This window comes from Pinus tabuliformis, chromosome 8 (assembly GCF_031772625.1).
Source record: "Pinus tabuliformis cultivar Carrire ecotype Pingquan chromosome 8, CPIR1, whole genome shotgun sequence".
NCBI lineage: Eukaryota > Viridiplantae > Streptophyta > Pinopsida > Pinales > Pinaceae > Pinus > Pinus tabuliformis.
This window is the reverse complement of record NC_142294.1, coordinates 663,932,738-663,946,363: the sequence shown is the minus strand read 5'-3', so window position 1 is coordinate 663,946,363 and position 13,626 is coordinate 663,932,738.

The following is a 13,626-nucleotide window of genomic DNA, read 5'->3' as shown; positions in this document are numbered from 1 at the left end:
CAATCTATAGAAATATACCCATGCAGTTTTTCGGACCAATCTCTGCTCAATATTAAACCATAGAATTCAGGTATGTCGGCAATTAAGATGTCAATTCTCTGAACAACCCTGGGGTCGGCAGACAACCTGATGGTTACAGAATTAATTTCACCCACTACCTGCACTTTAGTCCTATCCAACTGCACAATATGAGTAGCTGACTTCTGTGGCTCAATATTCAGCTTAGAACAAACTGAAGCTGGCATTATATTAGATGAAGCCCCTGAATCAATTAAACAGTTGTGCAGGTTTCTATTATAAATCTCGTATGTCAGCAGGAAGGGTGGGGTGTGAGAATTTGATTTATCCCCAATTAGAACTGAATCGGTAGCTTCGACCATACTTGCAGGAGGCTGGCCTTGATCATTGGCAGCTCTTGTACTGGGAAGGGGGGTAGAGGGAACAACATTCAATTCTTTGAGAAGTAACTTTTGTTGATGTTTTAATTTGCTAAGCTCAAACATAGTTATATTTGCCTTAGTTTTCTTCATGTCATCAACAATGTTATATTCCATTGAATCAGATATTACTAATGTCTTGGATGTTGAAGGGGAACTAGAAGTTGAAGGCTGATTTTGGGGAGTTACTACAGGCGATTTCTTAGGAGGAATTTTTTCTTTTGCTGTAGAAGCACCTGCACTTCTTTTCTTCGATGTTGCCTGAGCAGGTTCGGAAGTATTTTTACTTCTAGTAGTAACCGGAAAGGCTTCTTCTTCATTCTCAGTATCAGAGTTTGGGAGTATAAAATCCCACATTCCATGGCATTCAGCTATTTCTTCTTCATCATCGGTTTGTAAAGTTGTTTCCTCTTCCTCTTCTTCTTGGTCTGAGTCTGCATTGGATATAACATTGGGCGGCTTTGATTCAGTTTTCTTGTAAGTTCTAAATGGTCTTTTATTTGAGGTTTCGGCCACCTGCTTCTTGATGTCAACCATTTCATTAGACAATGTTTTAAGGACCTTTTGTAAACCTTCCATGTCGTAGGGGTCCTTTGGGGTTTTCTTCTTGGAATCTTGCTTAAACGAGACTTTTTTAGCTTTTCGGTCTTCTAGAGCAGCTTTCTTCTCAAGAGCATTAATGCGTTTTTCAACAGCAAGTGCTTCTTTCATGTTTTCAGCTAGGGTAGGTTTCCCAGCCCTATCTACAAAAATAGCTATGTTAGCAGGTAGGACGGTAATATACCATTCGCTTCGGATTTGTTCACTTGGTTTAGAATCAGTAGGGATTTTATTTAGGAGTTTATTAAATCTGGCATTAAACTCCTTTATTGGTTCCCTGTGCTCTATCCTTAGATTGGAGAGATAGTTTATTAAAGTAGCTAAGGACCTATCATCTCCATACTTGGTAAGGAACTGCTCTTGGCATGTATTCCAACTGGTAATTGAACTAGCAGGTAAGGAAAAATACCAAGATCCTGCTGATCCTTGTAAGGTGTAGGGAAAGAGTCTTACAACAACATCTTGCTCTGTCACTCCTTTTAAGTTAACTGCCAACATAAAATTGTTAATATGTTCTTCAGCTTGGGTTCCGTTATCTGGATTAAATTTAGGCAGCCAATTTTCGGGGGCATCTGGTAGATCATGCAATGGTCCGGGCATATTGACTGCACCGGGCCTAGTCCATGGGTCTGCCATTGTGCTAGCGACAGTGGTTGACACTACTGTTGGAATTCCAGATATTTGGGGAGGTATCAAAGATGAAGAGTGAATAGGTTGAGATATTGAGGCTCATGTTCCCTGATGAACAACAATTTGTAGTGGAGGGGTGGGTGGTTGATTTTGCAGATGAGGAGATGAAATGGAGGATGTGGAAGAAAAATCCCCACTATCAGATCCTTCGATATTTTTCTTTGGCTTTTTCCTTTCGGGTAAAGGAAACTCAGTAGGTTCAATACCAAGTTTTTCGCTCTGAAGTCTAGTAAGAGGATGATTGAGGTTGAACTGCGAAGTCGCACTGCTTTCTGATATCTCAGATTTCTGTGGTGAAATCGAGAAGCTCTGAAGTTTATGGATTAGAGACTGAACTTCAGGAGATTCAAGACTTAGTTGTTCTGGGATATGATGGGATTGAGCAGTGGTAGTAGATTCCTCTTCTTCTTGGTTATGGGCTGGTGAACCAGCGTGTAATTGAGAAGAACGAGGAGATTTGGAGGGAGAATTACTCTTAGAATGACTTGCCGATTTAGGTCTGCTTGCCATTCACAGTCAGGCCCTCCTTCTAGCGCCAATTTTGTTGAGGCCTCGAAAATCGCTGCCACAACAAAGGGGAAACCACCCGGTCCGGACCTTAGTGCAGCTCCTTTTCCGTTTGGGATAGTGGCTCCGACTGGGGGTAATGGGACCAGTTTCCCAGAATTATAGATAAATGGGATGGATGAATGACTTCTGTATTATGCTAGCGGTAAGCGATGGATTTATACTATCAGCAAAAATATAATAACTAAAATCTATCCCGGGGTCTTATCAATCTTTCAAAGTGTAGCGTTTGATAATCTGTGCTTTAAGGTAGGCATATAGATGACTCTAACACTAAAGCATAGAGATTTAAATCATTAAAGATTGTTCTGCATAATTAGTTATGCAGAACGATAATAGCGAATTACTACACTTATTCATTTATATCATTGACACACGCATGAGTAAAAGAGATAACAAATCACAAAACATTCAATAGTGAAATGAAATGAAGATTTGCCATTATATCGCATTCATGTATTCAACAATAGCAAAGATAATAACATAACAATTCATATAAAAGGAAAGAATGCAGATGCAGATAAAAGTACCATGTAAGCTTCTTAACAATCCAATGTATTAATCGCTATGTCGCAGTCCTTCCTTCACACCAGAAAGCATTCCAAACAAGAGACAATAGTGCGCAATTGCATAAAACAGCCTTCTAATCAGAATTAAGAACCATTGGTCGAGTTTCACAAAAGAATATAGACTGAAGCACAATAGTGCAAACTTCAGCCTTTAAGTCTATTACAAAATTTTACGACCCTTTCCAAAACAATGAAAGGGTCTATAAATACTATACTAATCTAAATATCTAAACAACTGAAAAGCTATTAAATTGGCATCAATAAATGTTTGTTCCATCTTTCTTGGCAATCTGGCAGTTGGCGGCAATGCTTCATTCGGTGGGTTCTTTGCCTTTACACCTTAGCTGACATATCGCCAGCATTGGCTCTACTTCAGGTGGAGTGTTGAGACGCGAAGTTAGCTGGGCATCATATGTAGCATCTTGAATGTCGGGGATCAGGCATCCGAGGGCATCTGTTAAACACTTGAGAGCAGACCTTTGAGTATGTGGCTTGACTAGAAAGAGCCAATATGTATCAGAGGTTAAAGTATTTACTCCTGTAATTAACTTCCTCTGTTCCTCCAAGTCATGGTAACTTGTTTGTTCAAGCATATCTGCTGTTGTTATGCTTCCAGGTGTGCACTTGGAAATCATGTTAGCCAAATAAAGTGTATCATTGACTAGGTCGGTCATATTGCTGGCAATTATTTTACACCTGGAAGCCGCCCTTTCTGCTTTCATTACCTGAGTGTTCCATTCCGTGAAGAGGATGTCTTTGTACGCTTCATGGATTCGGGATAAATTCGTTGCTTTCCCTTCGTTAGTGTCTTGCCACTCAATATAATCGGATATGGCTTCTTCGGCCTGATCTAGCTCATTTCTGGCCTTCTCTATTTGCTCACACACTGTTGTAGATATTTCGCATAATTGCTCAGCCTTAGTAAGTTTTTGACATAAAAGTCTGATCTGAGATATTAATGCGCCATTTATTTGAGTTGCCTCTGCTCTGAAGAGTTTCACATTCTGTGTACTCTTGATACCTTCAAGCTGTGTTGATAGTTGAGCTATGCGCTCATCTTTTGATTTCATCATCAACTCATTTGATGCTTTTAACTGTGACAATGCCTCCGACAATTCTTTTGCCTTCTGAGTTTCACTTTGGTCTATCCTTTGTCTTTCAATTTGCAGTTGCTGGGTTAACAAATTGTTTTCATGCTGTTGAGCCAGCAATTTCTCTTCCACCTGCGCTGCTTTGTTTTTTGCTTCTATTACCTCTGCCTGTAATGCATATATTTCATGGTCCTTAGTCTTCAACAGAAGACTTACCTTCGATGCTTTGTCAATGGTTGCTGCTGAATAAGCTCCCGCGAATTGCGACAGCTTTGTCAGATCATCGGAGGGATCCAAATCCTCCTTCCAGACCATATTGCCCGTGACTGTTTGCTCAGGCAAGATAGAAGGTTGATCAAGCCTTCGTCTTTTCCTAGAGCGCTTAATAACGGCTCTATGCTTTGGGCTGTAGAAAATATCCAGGGGAGGAATTTCTTCCACCTGGAGAACAATTTGATCGGAAGAGTCCTTATTGATTACCTCGACATCCTGTGAAATGGGTGGGCCGCTGGTCCCTCCTAGAACCTGAGAAGAAGTGGTATCGGGCGCATCGCTTGTTTTACAGGAGCCTTTGTCTTTGGAGCCTTCCTTACCACTGATAATGGAATCGAATTGGTTCCATTGTTTAATCAATTCAGAATCGGTGGAGGTTTGCTTATGTTGCTCTGTAGGGGCTTTGCTCCGTTCCTTTTCTTGTTCTAACTTCTGCTGTTCTTCAAGTGCTTTTCGCTGTTGCTCCTCTAATTCCTTTTTTTGCCTATCTGCCAGTTCTTTCTTTAGTTTCTCTTCTTCCTTCTTCTTACTCTGCTCTTCTTCCTTCTTTGCCTTTTGCTCCCTTTCTATCTGCTCCTTTTTCTGCCTCTCTGCTTGCAGCTTCTTCTGCCTTTCCTCCTGTTGTTTATCCTGTTCTTTAGTTGTAACCGGAGGTGAATGTATTTGTTGCCGACCAGGTTCGCTTGAGGGAGATGCTGGGGTTGTGGATAATAACTCTAGGGGCAGAGTTTGCAACCTCTGTTCCCTAAGTTTATTAAACTCAGTCAATGCCTCATCATTGTATTTCATTATTGCAAGCTGTTTGGCTTGGCTTATTGATTCTATACCTATGAACAGGTCATCAAACAGATCCTCTTGATGATCAACTTTTGTCAATTTTGCTTGTTCTAGGGCAGTGTAGGCAGTTTGCTTTGGATCATAGAGTCTGCTTGGGAGAGTGGCCAAGGATAAAGATTGGATTTTTGTTGCCTCTTTTTCTGCGTGCTTGTAATTAAGCAGAGTAAAAACCCCAATTCTTAAAGGAAAAGAGGGCCAACCTTTCTTCTTCTCTTCTTTGAGAGTTTGTGTGACACTCTCGGCCATAATCTGGTAACAGATTTCCCGGGCTAACAGCTTGTCTGGGATATATAAGGGGAGGACATGCGGCCTAGCCTTACTCCCAAAAACTCTGATATAAGTGAAATACTCCTCCCCGAACCAACTTGCTACGGCTGGTAAGTCGAAAGAAGCTTCATAGGAAATTCTGGGAATGGGTCTGTCATAAATAGAATAGTAAATGGGCACCATGAAACCATTACAAATTTGGTACAAATGGTCCTTGTAAGAGGACTTCCACAATTTCTGATGGTATAGATGAATGGGTGTTGGGTCTTGCGTGGTCCATCTCCAACCGAGAACAGGAAACTCAGAATTAAGACACAAAGTATCCATAATGTAAGCAGAATAATAAAATGGAGGGATTTTCCTTTCGGAGATTATAGTTTTGCTTCTGAATTCACGAACAGCTACGCCCAACTTATCCGAAAGAATAGTGGCCCAATCCATGATTATAGCATTGATAGTCGCTTCCATTAAGGGAACCATGTCAATATTGATATTAACAGAGTCATGTAATCCCCACAGTCTACACATCATAATCCCCGCATAGCAATAGGGAGAAGCCAAAGAAACGTTGGAGTACTTACCCGAACTTTCATGCTTGTGCTTGGCTGGGTTCTACCTCCAATCTCGGAGGGGTTCGGATGGTGATTCATTTTCACTTGCGAATTTTTCCACAAAGGTTCTGTTGTAGACTAGCTCCGGTTCAGGCAGATGATACATTCGCCTCAGGTCATCAGGCTTGAATGACCCGAAAATCCTTCCGTCCCTTGTATGGAAAGTTCTATCAGTGATGGGGATTTCTTCAATTGCCCAGCGCACCACATCTGTGTAAGGGAGAACCTGCTCTCTGGCCGCTATTCTGTGTAGAAAGGAATCGACCAAGTCTTTGAGCGTTGCATCAGATTTCCTTAGTACATCAACACTAACTGTTCTCACTGTCACTTTTGGTTGCTCGGCCTCCAACAGATTATATGTGCCCTGCCATGTGGTCCTAGCAAGACCAGCGCACGTAGTGTCCGAGATTAAGCCTTTCTTCGAAATTGAAGTAGCTTGACCTGCAACGGGTGTTGTAGTAGAACCAGAACTCTTCTTATTTTTCTTCCCCATCACGTTTAGGCTTTTCTCAACAAACGAACTCTACACAAGCGCAAGAGAAATCGTAATATGAGAAATAATGAAAACAAAGCGTAATGGGAAAGATATATATCACTTGAGGCGTGGCGCTATTAATTTTCAAAAAATGGTTGCGGATCCAATCACTGGTAAGGGATCGTATATGCATTAATGGTGATTTTAAGGCCTGCTATCCATTAAATGACCTTTACGCTGTTATTCAGTTGAATGACCCCCCAACGCGTGCAACAGATATGATATGCCTTAGACGCAAGTATTTGTTAACCGAAGGGGCAAAGTTATTAAATACGCATGCCTTACCTTATCCCTGTATTTAACGACATTTTGAAAACTGCGCTTTATCCGCCGGCTTTAAATATAACTTTAAAGTTTAAAGCAATTGCTTTTTGGAAATGCCGATTACCGTTGAATAATGTCGCATCGCATGGGGGAAAGAGTTACTTATCGTTTGAAAGTAGCCCTGGCGAACGCCGATAGCGATATCGCATCGCATCGGGGAAAGACCTGAGCGCCTTATGAGAGTGCATAGGATACCGCCGACGGCCGATAGCGATATCGCATCGGGTCGGGGTTTAAAACTTAAAGCGTTTTCCCATAAGGGGCCGGGCCGATAGTCGATCGCCAATATAGCATCGCATCGGGGTGTAAGATATGTGCCCTTTATGTGTATGCATCGAATACCGCCGATCGCCGATAGCGATATCGCATCGGCAAAGACCAAAGTGTCATTTATATACATCTCTCTTGTCATTGCGATATGCGATCTTTCGATCGCTTTGTCGCAATAACAAGGATTGTTTTATTTTGGAAACATTGTTACTCGAAAAAGGCTCCAATTCACTAACACTTTTGATTATCATACCTTTTTCGAACAAATTCATCAATACCAATTAATTTTTTTAAAAGGGACCCATTTCATATGTTAATCATTTGTAAATACATTCAGAATGAAATGGGGGGTTGTTGTAGGGCACAACAGATAGTAACATGTGTATTGTTTCCAAATATTACATTCTTTTCTTTCTTTGTTTTGTTAAAAGACATAAACTTATCTTTATCACCTATCATGTGTTTTGAGCATCCACTATCAATATATCATAGATTTTCTTGATCCCCTGCATATAAAGCTAGACCACAGTTCTCAGATTCAATGGCTTTCTTCTTCCATAGCATAGATTTTCTTTCCATTTGCTTATCCTGAGATATTGATCATCTTGCTCTTGCATTCAGATTCTTGATGCCCAAAGTTATTGCAAAGGGAGCATTTAGTTTCATATTGAAGAGGAGAGAAGTCAATGTGAGGGTATTTATCATTCTTTTATTTTCTTGCTTCCCTAGTCATGATGGTTTTGTAAGCAATACATTGAGCAGCCTTCTGACCAAAATTGTGACAAGTAAAACATTGTCCATATAAAGAACAATCATTTGGGAGCATAATACCTTATAGTGTTATTATTTTTATTAAACCGAGAAGAGTTTACGTGGGAGGTATTGATCCTTTATTATTTTTTTGTAGGATAGAGTGATGTTGATGGCTTCCTTTTATTGCATTGAGATAGCTTCTTGTTTCTATATAAGACTTCACAGTCTTTGATGTTTCTTCACATTATCCAAGACCTGTCTTTATAGGAGGCGAACACTGAATTTTGATGATTTCATCCAAGGTTTTAGATCCTTTAGCAAATATAGTATTAATACTTTTTTCTTTCTCAATTTCTTTCCTCAGACTGACTATTTTGCATTCTAGCTTCTCATTATGCTCTTCTTCTTTTATGATTTGTTTCATCAACATTTTTCTTGAAATTATCATCAAATTCATCTTCAAATTCCATAAGTAATTGACAATCTTGATAAAACTCATGTTCTTCGTCACTATCATTATTTCATAGATAAGGAAATGGATCACAATTAGAACAAAAGCCCATACCTGATAATGATTCTTCATTCTTGATCAATAGAAAGCAAGGTGCTTCTTAATATTTGCTTCCAATAACTATTTTCTTCTTTTGAGTTTTTTTCTTCTTTTGCTTCTTTCCCATTGTCTTTATAAATCTCCTTCAAGCGATCAAGCTTCTACCAAAGGACCTTCTTTGATTCCAATTGTTGGGAAAATTACTCGGGGGGTGGGTTAATCAGTATTTTCAAATGATTAAAATTTTCAAATTCATATCATGATTTTTATACAAGACTTTACTGCAAGGAACGCGTGTGTGTATGTGATCGTTATTAAGACAACTAGCATATATCCAATAAACTTACTTTTTAGTTAATTCATATTTTGTTTATCTTGAGTTAGCACATCAGTACATCATTAAACATTAAATAAAAAGTAACCATGTGTAGTAAGAAAAAAATAAACCATCACACATATGCAACACACATGAAGTCCAGGATTTAAGGTGGAAGCCCAATGCGGAAAAAAAACCACTTGTTGTTGTCATCTCTATATTCCTTCTAATATAGAGAAAATAGTTTACAATATTGTACTAGTGTAGACTCATACCATTACATAGACACCAACCTGCACAAGTCTACAACCTTCACTTGTTCTCTAGCACCTAATGGAAGGGAGCACCAACCCATTGATCTTGTTTACCGACATCCATCGGAAGGGAGCTACATCCCCCTGATTTGATTTACCAGCTACCACTGGAAAGAAGATTCAACGCTGTCATTGGTGTCTCCAACCCTCAACATTTTTGGGGACCACGTTTCATAGATTTTCATACTAGATCCACCTGCTACAACACATCACAACTTGTAGGCCATGTTTCATCAAATTTTTAGACTGGACCCACTACCAACATTTAAGCCCAAAACCAATCATCAAAAATAAAAAATTATCACTGTAACTCATCCATTTATCCGACCAATCATTGAACCAACAAAACCAACCAATCACTATAAGCCAATCATTGAATTAACGGAATCAACCAAAATTCCACCAATCAACTAAAACAACTAGAATAGTCATATCACTGTAACCAGAATACCAATCAACATATTGTATATCATAGAAACCAGATTTTGTTACTGCAAACCCTGATCAACCATATGTCAAAATATATGCGCTACTTTATAGTAGAAAAACCATGTGTGTATGCACTTTCCATGAAGCATACCCATGTACAGATATTGAATCACTAATTTTTGAAAACTGGACCACTCTCATTCTGAAATAAATATTGAATCATACTCAGATCTACTGTATCATTCTCAAACAACCTTAAAACCTTCACTGAACTTCAATCACAAACAACAAGTATCATCATCATTCTTCAATGAGTAAATAACATATCATCAAGAAGACTTCATTGACAGACATCAAAAAGACAACAATGCTAATTAAACTGAGCAGTTATTCTTTTCATAAAAAACCTACTTTCTATACGTGCTTTCCTCAAAGCATATTGACATGTATATGCACTTTTCAAGAGACAAACCCATGTGTACGCAACTTACTACCATCACACTCGAGTGCGTACATGCCTTGTAGGCTATAAAACCTGTGTACAAATCTGTAATTTCTGATTTAGACCTTCGCTGCAACACAAAACTTTAGACATATCCAAATCTTAGCATACACAGAAAAATCACGCGTCAAGACACTATCAACAAAAATCAAATCACCTCATAGTTAAGATTCTCATTTTATATCTATTGGATTTGATACATCATCAAATTCTCGAGTGCATACTTATTTTTAGATCAAGCAAAACATCAATAACCCATTACATGCATATTTGCTTGAAATCTAACTATTCATAAGATATTCATCACTTCCACATCAACTACCACTCTGATATTCATCTTATTATATAACTTAGCCCTTATCCATTACCACAAGTCAAAAACATACTCTAGCTAATGGTTTTCTTAGACGGGATCAAAAAATCTGTTGTTGGGCTCAATACCACAGAGCAATACCATCGTAAGGTTCCTTGGTATTTAGAATACCATGGTGCAGAAATTGTACATGCCCTTGCCTCTTCATACTCATATGTGTACATGGTTGTGCTTAACAGAACCCACATATACTTCTTGAAATTTCAAATTTGTCATTCCTTTGCTTCTAAATTGTTATGCCTTTGTCAAAACATGCTGTCACATATGTAGACACATCCTATTGACATCTATATCAAGTTGGTTTTTGTCAAATAAAAACTCATCAAGTAAGTTGTCATCAAGGACAAGTCATTAGGTAGGTTGCCATCAAGGACAATACATAATTCATAATGCCAACAAAGGCATCAAAGCTCATCATGTCACTAGCAAGGATTTGAACCTTGGTGGAGAGGATAATAGTCATTCTTCCCAACAATCTGAGATAAATTGTGCAAATTACACAGCTCAACTTGTTATTTCAATAAATTCGTTCCAAATTTCAGGCAAAATTGATCAAAATACATGATAAAAAAGAACCAAAATGTGCAAAAAATAGACCATGACATAAAATTGTATTTACAAACCCATTTATTTAGATTAAATGATTAAAAAAATAAAACACATTATATTCAAATCCATCATAAATAAAAGGAAATGAAGAACACTAAAAATGAATGGTGAAGGAAAAAAAAAATTAAAAAAATAATATAATATATATATCTAAATCTATTATGATATATATACTTATAAGTATGTTATTCAATACTTAATATCAATACAAATTTAAAAAGATAAAATATCTTATTAATATTCATTTAAATTAAATAATTTTACTAAATATTAGTTAATTTTTTTTTCATATATATATAATACCAATTTCAAGAGATAAAATATCTTTCTCATAGATAGGGATAAGCATTTTATAGCTATAAATGTTTGAACTTATGTAATTTCCATTGTGATAACTCCACGAAGTTCTTTATAAAATTTAATTACTGATTGGACAAAAACTTATAGAAGTAGAACAAATCTTCCACATTTCGTTTAAAATGGGGTTATAATAAATAAAATAAAAAGGGCCAACTTGATAAACATATTTCTCAATTAATTTCGTTTTAAAAATTTGATCATATGCGGCGGAAAAAATGTAGGAATGGTTATCAACACAAAGACTTTGAAATATTTATTGAAATTATTATATTAATTATTAGTCAAAGGTTTGATGAGTTGCAACACTTTTACCAATATCTCTGGTTTATTATCATAGAATTTTTGAGATAAAAAATGGAACTTAAAGTAAAAGTGTGTTATAAAAAATAATTTTCCAAAATGATGTTATCAGTAAATAATTTAGGTAAATAGTTTTGGAAGAAAATGGGAAAAACTATTTTAAAATCATATTTTCAATTTATCTCCTCATAAGTTTACACAAATTTCAAGTGTAGGAACTCATCAGATGCAAAGATTAATTTCACATACAATAAGTACCTACTCTACATACCTTTTGTTATACTTACATTTATATAGATTGAAAATACCTTTAAAAAACATGTTTCTTTCATTTCCATTTTATGTTTTCATGAGGAAATCATATTGCGGAAATGTATTATTGAGAGAGAATTAAAATTGGAAGGAAGGATATTATGAGGGAGTGAAGATGAAGCTGCAGTGGATGTGCCATAGGTTGTATTCCCTTCACCTTGTTGGATGGAATAATAGGAAGGACTAACTATTTATGATTTCAAAATTTTTAGAAGAAAATTGTGTGGAGGATTAAGCGTGCCCAACATTTCAAGTGGACACTCCACCCATCATCAAGGAATATAAAGCTAAAATATGATACAATTTTGAGTCGTAATCAATCCTTAAATAGTGAAATAATTAAATTGGACAAGAGATTAGGTTAACAGTTAGCAAAATAAATTAATAAATTAATTAATAAACAATCAAAAAATAAATTATGAGATATATTAATAACATGGGGTAGGTTAGATTAATAGTAAAAAAAAAGTATTAGATGAATTAATAAGGGGGTAAAGGGATAATAACGAAAAGAAAAGGAAAAATGATATAAATGAGATAAAAGGAAGGGAGGGGAGGCATAAAATAATTATATATCGAAAATTGGAAGGTAGGAAAAATATGATGAATTAAACTAGAAAGGAGTGACAGAGATTGAAGGTCGGTAGGTGTTGTAAATATGTGAATGCAAAATATATACCATGAAAAAAGAAACTAAGAAATTTTTGAATAAGGGTAAAGGAAATGAACTAGAAAGTGACCCAACAAGGAGGAGAGGGGGGAAGAAGGAAAATGGGAGAAATTGGAACTACAATTAGAATGACAAATGCAATGAAAAGAGGGAAAGAAAGAAAAATGGTGGAGGGGGTGGGGGGAGGGGGGTTATTAAAGAGGGGGGTATTATAGAGTAAGTTGATAGATTATTGATTTCCAGCAGGGGTTAAATTTATAGGCATGTTCCATGTTGAATTTGTTGTTGTGCTTCTCAATATCAAGAGATTCCCTTATGATTCAAGAAGTATAAAATGGGATACAAGCTAGGATTTTAGAGGGGTAAAAAAAAAGACAAGATTCTTGGTGCTGAAAGGGGTGCTCAATGACAACAGCCTTTGACACTGGTGAGGGTTGGTATCTACTATATTCTCTTTAAGGAAGGTTGTGACGGGTTGACCTTTCAGGACAATGGAATACTTCCCACATGAACAACGAATTCGATAGACATGTAGTCCTTGCATGGGGCCAAACTCCTATTTAGCTTACAGGAATAACTACTTGAGAGTATTTAGGGGTCTAAATATGGTTTTATGTTACTTTTGTCCAAAATACTGACAATAAGATCAGTGATTCCTTTTATGTAAGGGGCATATATCTTGCCATACGAAGGGGAGGGATTAGAGTGCTTAGGTTTAGGGTTAGAGGAGGCCTAGAAGAATTTATGAATTTGAGATATGGTGTATCCCTTAGCTCTGAAATCTTGGATGGGGTGGGCTTCTTTGAAAGGAACAAGGGAGGAGATTTGAATGGATTGGGAGATAAGAGTATTTAGAACACCATATGTTTTGGATGGGTGGTGGTGAGAATGGGCATGAAAATACCAATCATTGTGGGTATCATTTTTGCAAACATGTTAGGTAAGAGAGCCATTAGGTAGGAAGGTGATAAGGACATCTAAGAAAGGAAGGGATTTATCATATTCAATTTCCATAGTGAATTGAATATTGGGTGAAATGTGATCAAGATGGGAGAGAAAGGATTTGA